General features: G+C 38.3%; 1 pseudogene; it reads right to left on the bottom strand.

The window, feature by feature from the left end:
* Positions 1-369: 369 nt before the first annotated feature.
* LOC122195406 (DNA-directed RNA polymerase subunit beta'-like) lies at positions 370-6,745 on the bottom strand (annotated as a pseudogene).
* Positions 6,746-7,177: the final 432 nt, after the last annotated feature.

Genomic DNA, 7,177 nt, shown 5'->3' on the forward strand with positions numbered 1-7,177 from the left:
TTAAAAGGATCGGTCATCTGAAAATTAGGATTCATTTCTTGTCGCAAATATTCACTTGTGGCATACCATATTTCGATCGATTGACGTAATTTTTCTACCGCGTGTACATTCCCATAATGATGGTGTTTTTCCAAAATAAAACTCTGTTGTTCAGCGTCTTATCTTTTAGAAGGTATTATTAAAAGATCATCAATTCCTAATGAAATGGATGCGATGGTAGCTTGTCGGAAACCCAAAGTCTATTCTTAATCTTCGATATGTGATGTATATCCTATTCCGTAGTGATCAATAAATCGATTAATAAGACGTTTCATGGCAGTTTTGTCTATCAGTTTATTGTGAAAGACCTGAGTGGGCTGTTCTGCCATCAATACCTCCATATTGCGCTGAGTAGAATTTTACATTGGGCTTGAGTCAGTGATTGGAAAACTTCCTTTTCTAGATCTTGATTCACGTAGAAATTCTGCACTTTTGGTCCTAGTTAACCCGGAGAGACTCGAATTCCCGTTGGTAGAATAAAATTACAACATCCCTGCCAAAACCCCTATATGGCTTCTTCTATTTCTCGATAAAGGGAAATATGACCAAGAGTGGTTCGAATATATATATATATATATATATATATATATATATATATATATATATATATATATAAAGAATTTTTTTATACTTCGTACTATTAGATAATGTCTATAAATCTCATAATAGGTCCCCACAGATTCATAGTGAATTTCGATGAGAACTTCTCTTGCAGCAATAACGTGTTGATCTAGTCGCCACCGCAACTACAAAGGACTACCTAAATTGATTCGTTTTTGCTGATAAGTTCCAATTGCATCATAGGGATTACAAAAAAGGGTTCTTTTTTTGTATACTTATAGTTAGTATCTTCATTTTGATAGTTTCTATGATTACATGGATTATACCTATTTACACAAATACCCCGACGATTTCCACTCGTTAAGACATAGAGTCCACTAAGCATATCTTGAGTTGATGCCGAAATCGGATCCCAAATAGTTGGAGACAAAAGATTCATATGAGAAAACATTAGTAAACGCGCCTCTGCTTGACCCTCCAAAGATAAAGGTACATGAACAACCATTTGATCCCCGTCAAAGTCTGCATTGAAGCCCTTACAAACTAATGGATGTAAACAAATAGCACGCCCTTCCACTAAAACGGGGAGGAATGCATGTATGCCTAATCTATGCAGAGTAGGCGCTCTATTCAACAATACAGGATGGTCATCCAGAATTTCCTGAAGTATTTCCCATACAATCAATTTTTTTTCCTAATTTGACTCTTAGCAACTCCTATGTTCGAAGCAAGATGTTTTCTAATTAGGTCACGGATTACAAATGCCTGGAAAAGTTCTATTACTATTTCGCAAGGCAATCCACATTGATGTAATGAAAGTGAAGGGCCCACGACAATCATAGACCGCCCTGAATAATCGACCCATTTACCGAGCATAGTCTCGCGAACTCTTCCTTCTTTGCCTTCAATTACATCTAAAAGCGACTTGTAAACTCTATTATGATCATCCCTCATTGGTTGTCCGCAGATTCCATTATCAAGAAGTGCATCCACTGCTTCTTGTAGCAATTTTTCATAAGATATTATTAATTCTTCTGGCGTAGCTATACTTGTTGTTAATAGATCTGTAAGAGTATTATTCCGATAGATAATTCTTCTATAGATTTCATTAATATCTGAGGTCACTAGTTTATCTTCATTTGTATGATATATTGGTATCAACTCAGGAGGAAGAACTGGTAATAGACATAAAAGCATCCATTTTGGTTCTATATTTGTTCGAATAAAATGCTTAGCCAATTCCATGTGTCTAAGCAAAAAATCTTTTTTTCTTCCAACTTTTCGATCTTCCCATTCGTTCCCTGTGGGTTCCTCTTCCTCCAAATAGTCTATAATAATTCGTAAATCTATATTGGCTAATTGTTGTCTGATAGAACCTCCCCCGGTAGACATCTCTCGATTTCGAAATGTATCGAAGCTCCGGGTAGTAAAAAAATGGGGATCTTGTATTTCCAGGGTTGAATTTCATATTTTAATAAACCCTGGAATCGTAAAAAAATAGTTTTTTTTTTTATCTATGGGCCTAGCAAAATAAAAATTGGGATAGGATCTCCCCTCCCCCCCCCCCCCCCCCCTCAAAATCGGATGTGAAAGTTTTCTTTCATCCGGCTCAAGTAGGTATACCAAAAAAAAAAGAAAGGATTTATCGCTTTCAAATTCTAGAAAACTCCAAAAAGATCTACTCCTTAATCAAGTTTCCAGTGAAGACCAAGCAAAATTTCATGGATTCCGTCTTCCTTAATTATTTTTATTTAGATTTAATGAATTCTTTATTCAATTATGACATAAATGAAATGAGAAATTCTTGAGTAGTCTACTTCCCCTCGAATGATGAATCCTATAATTCTTAATGAAAGAGAGTACCTTAAAATTCAGAAGGAATTTACTTGTCTATTGTACTGTTCCATTTGATCTTTTAGGTCCCGACTTCACCTCAACGATTAGGCCACGATGCCCTTAAAGTCTATATGCGATAGATAGACTCTTGTAACCATGACATCTTTTCTATTTGCCTACTTAAACATAATTTCTTTCTAAAAAAGGAACTGCTTAATTCCACAAAAGAAAAAGTCTTTTTTTTATGAGGTCTAACTATAAATTCTTACGAAATCGACCATAGATCAATTCCCTTTTTGGAGAGCATCTTGAATACATCCTTAATTCTGAGCTTCATGTTACTCCTACCAAGAAACATGTTGGGTACAGGACATCCCGATTAGATTAAATGGGATGACAGTTTCTCATTTCGAATCTATGAAATCAAACTTTCGATAAAATCACTCACCGTAGTATAGTAGGTCTTCTAATTTGTTAAGAGGTTTATCTAAAAGAGTCACAATACAATTAGGAAGACGTTTCAAATACAACACATGCATTACCGGGTGTGCGAGTGTAACACCCAACGAAATTTCATGCCAAATTAAAACTTTTTCAAAACATTTAAAACCATTTATCATTTCAAAGTTTATTTCGAAAATATCTAATATCAGAGTTTTCCTAGAAACATAAACAAATTGTGAGGAGCTGTGTATGATCATGCCTTCGCCTTGCCGCGATCGCCTGATGTACCTGAAACAATAAACTGAAATTGTAAGCCTGAAAGATTAGTGAGTTACCCCAAAATACCAACGTCATACAAATATAACCATTTCATATAACAAACACAGAACAACATGCATAATGAGCCTTCAGCCTAACTGGACCGCCTCGCAGAGCCTACAGCCTATCTGGACTGCTCCCAAGCCTTCGGCATGACTGGACCGCCTCGCAGGGTCTACAGCCTATCCGGACTGCTAACCGGGTATATTGGCCTACAGCACAAAGCAGGACCGCCTCAACCCAACCCCCAATCAAACAAACAAGTGCACATAAATATCATATGCTAGCTCATATCATATAACAGTCAAACCGATCTAACAGATCCCTATTCATACCAACGCCATACAAATATAACCATTTCATATAACAAACACAGAACAACATGCATAATGAGCCTTTAGCCTGACTGGACCGCCTCGCAGAGCCTACAGCTTATCTGGACTGCTCCCAAGCCTTTGGCATGACTGGACCGCCTCGCAAGGCCTACAGCCTATCCGGACCGCTAACCGGGTATATTGGCCTACAGCACAAAAGCAGGACCGCCTCAACCCAACCCCCAATCAAACAAACAAGTGCACATAAATATCATATGCTAGCTCATATCATATAACAGTCAAACCGATCTAACAGATCACTATTCATAGCAACATCCCAATAACCACGATATAGACCTAACCGGACACTAACATAGCATCATCCTATGACCAAGACATTGACCTAACCAAGTCACTAAGCATAAGCTTATCACCATCCTAACTACCAGGATGTAATCAATAAACATATCATGCCATAATCCAGATACAATTATATAAAGGGTCGGCATTAGTGCCTTAGACCCATTGGTATAGTGAGGATAACTCACCTCGCACTGTCGACTCGAAGATAAACTCAAGCTTTTGGATTGCCAGTACAAATCCACCACCTAAATGCACCATAGAACCATTCTTATAAATTTCCAATTCCCAAAATGTCCCAAAAGTCCAAAAGTCAACCCTTGGTCAAGGTCCAAGTCAACTGTCAAAATCAACAGTTCAAAGTTATGACCTATCGAAGTTTCACGACAGAACCGGTACGACACTATGTGACGTAAATAGTGAATTTACGATAAAGCAATATTTAGTCTTAGTGATTTAAACGGAAGTTGTAGAATACGTTAAATTGAGAGCGTACGTAAAAAAAAACGTCTAAATCTGACTTCGTATGAAGAAGTTATGATTTTTCTAAGTTTCAACTTAGCAGTATGCAACCCAAAGTTCGCATATGTGGTCGAGTGATTTCTAGTCGAAACAATCTAAACGAGAATCGAAGATCTCGTCAATAGTAGTCCAACGGTAAAAAGACAGACAAAAACGGACGTCGGATGAAGGAGTTATGAATTTTTAACGGAGTTTTCCTGTCCCGGCCTACTAAAAATAATATAATAAAAATAAAGTCAAAATTAGCCGACGGAGTCTAAATGAAAGTTGTAGAGCATAAACTCACCTACGCGTGGATATAAAGAATGTCAAAAACGAAGCTCGTATGCGAAAGATATGAATTTCTGAAGTTCGGGGCACGAACTTCAACCCCTGTGTCAAAGCTCACGACGTGAACAGAGAGTTCACGACGTGAACATGTGATGGAAGCCTTTCAGAGCTAGTGGCCTGATGACGAACGCAATGACCTATGTAGGATCGAGTTCACGATGTGAACATTTGAGGTTCTCGACGTGAATTCAGGATTTTCAGCCCTATCTAAGCCATCTTGAAGCACCCCCGAAGCCCCGGGATCATCCCGACACCCGAAGCCAGTCCCGAAGCTCCGAAAATCCCGAGAAGAAAAGAGTTTTAAGTCGAAGCTTTGCCCGCGAGAAGCCCGGTGTGTGAAGATATCCCAGTTTCATTGAAGAATACTACTTGAAGAGCCGTAGTGCTGTCCGATAATCGTCTTATCAAGTGAGTGCATGGTCTCTTTCATAACACGATTTTAATACAAGTATTGTTTGAATGTATTAAGTATACGTTTTGAGTAAGTGTATAATTCCTTTCTTCTAACACATAGGTATGAAGTATCTTCTATAGAATACGTGCTATGTAATATATATATATATATATATATATATATATATATATGTATATATATATATATATATATATATATATATATATATATATATATATATATATATATATATATTATCTGTGTATTTGGAGTGAGTAATGAATTAATATTTTAGAGTAGATTACACGATTCGTCCCTGGTCGAATGGTTAAATTGCGCGTTTAGTCCCTATTTTCAAAAATTAACTCGGACCATCCCTGTAATATTGTTTTTTCACTTAGACAGTCCCTGACGGACATAAAATGACTATTTTGCCATTCTCAATTTCTTTTCTATTTTTCTTATTATTTGTTTTCAATTTATATTAATAAATAATTGAATAATCCATCATTTATACCCGACCCACCCAAACACACCCAACTCTTTTGAACTTTCAGGTAGGAAAGAGATACAATCGTCGCCCATCCACCACCACCACCTAGTACCGTCTCCGACCGCCTATCACTGCCACTAAAACGACCTCCATTGATACCAACAAAACCCACACACCTCTCACACACCTATTATCCCTTCCCACATGTCACCTTCTTCACCAGGCACCTTTTACACTCCCATTCTCCCTTCGACCTCTGTCACATTCTCAAAATCAGATCTATTTGAAAGCATGTAAATTCGTTTGATGGTTCAACAAGTACTGAAGAAGATGGAGTTCAAAAATTGCAAAAGAAGTAGGTGGAGCTCTGATGGGAGTTTGATGACGATGTATGGTGGCTATGATGGTAGTTAGTCTCGCTGAGAATGAAGGAGGGGGAACTATGGAGTATTAGTTATGATGTTGGATCCCGACGAGGAGGGTGACAGTTGTGTCGCGGTTGTTTCTGGCGTCAGGGAGGCAAATGGGCGGTGTCGTCTACACTGATGGGGTTGCTTAGGTCACGAACACTGAGCTAGGGTTTGGATTTTGTAGGAAATGGAGAAGAAGGGCGGAGGAGGCGCTGGTTAGCTAGGGTTTTGGGTTATTATCGGGAGTAAGGGAGAAAGAGGGAGACAATGGCAGACTCTTCAATACGTACGAAGCACCTGTGATGGTGTGTTCTTGGTGATGTCGGAATGGTGTCAACAGACACCGGAAACCTTCCTCCTCTTCAATTTGAACGCTGGAAACCACCTTCATCCGTCGGAAATCCTCAATCTGAAATTTGTCGCCATGAATTTGGAAACCACTACCCATAACATCCAACAATCCACATAATTTGTACTTCTTTTTTCCTTCCAGGTTCACCAATCGGAGGTGCGGCGATGGTGGTGGGCAACTGTCAATGACACATCTGTGATGGTGGTGGGATTTGAATGGATCAGAGGTGGTGTTGATATGGTGTGGTTTGGGAAGGCCGAAGGAAAAAGGGAAAGGGAAGGGGAACGATAAGATATCTCCAACAAAGTGATTCTCTTCTTTTTCTCTCTCCCAGCAGCTCCAACGACGACAGTAATATCTCCGGCGACCCATCTTTCTCTAGCTCCGGCAGCACAAACAGAAGATACAGTGAATATGAAAGGATAGAGGGTTGTAAGTGGCGTTAGGGTAGAGATTGTGGGTTTGTGGTGCTGGGCATTATTTTTATTTTTGTTTTTAATTGTTAATAATAAACAAATCAAAAAATATATCAAAAAAGAAATAAAAAGGATAAAATAGTCATTTTATGTCCGTCAGAGATGGTCCGAGTGAGAAACAAATATTACAGGGACGGTCCGAGATAATTTTTGAAAATAAGGATTAAACGTGCAATTTGGCACTTGAGCAAGGGACGAATCATGTAATTTACCCAATATTTTATACAAGTTTTAAGCTGTATATGAATGTATAAGTATATTGTTATCTACAAAAATGTTGGGTAAAACATGTGTAGATAGTTGACGTGTGATAAAATAATGAGAGGCA

This window comes from Lactuca sativa, chromosome 8, assembly GCF_002870075.4.
Source record: "Lactuca sativa cultivar Salinas chromosome 8, Lsat_Salinas_v11, whole genome shotgun sequence".
NCBI lineage: Eukaryota > Viridiplantae > Streptophyta > Magnoliopsida > Asterales > Asteraceae > Lactuca > Lactuca sativa.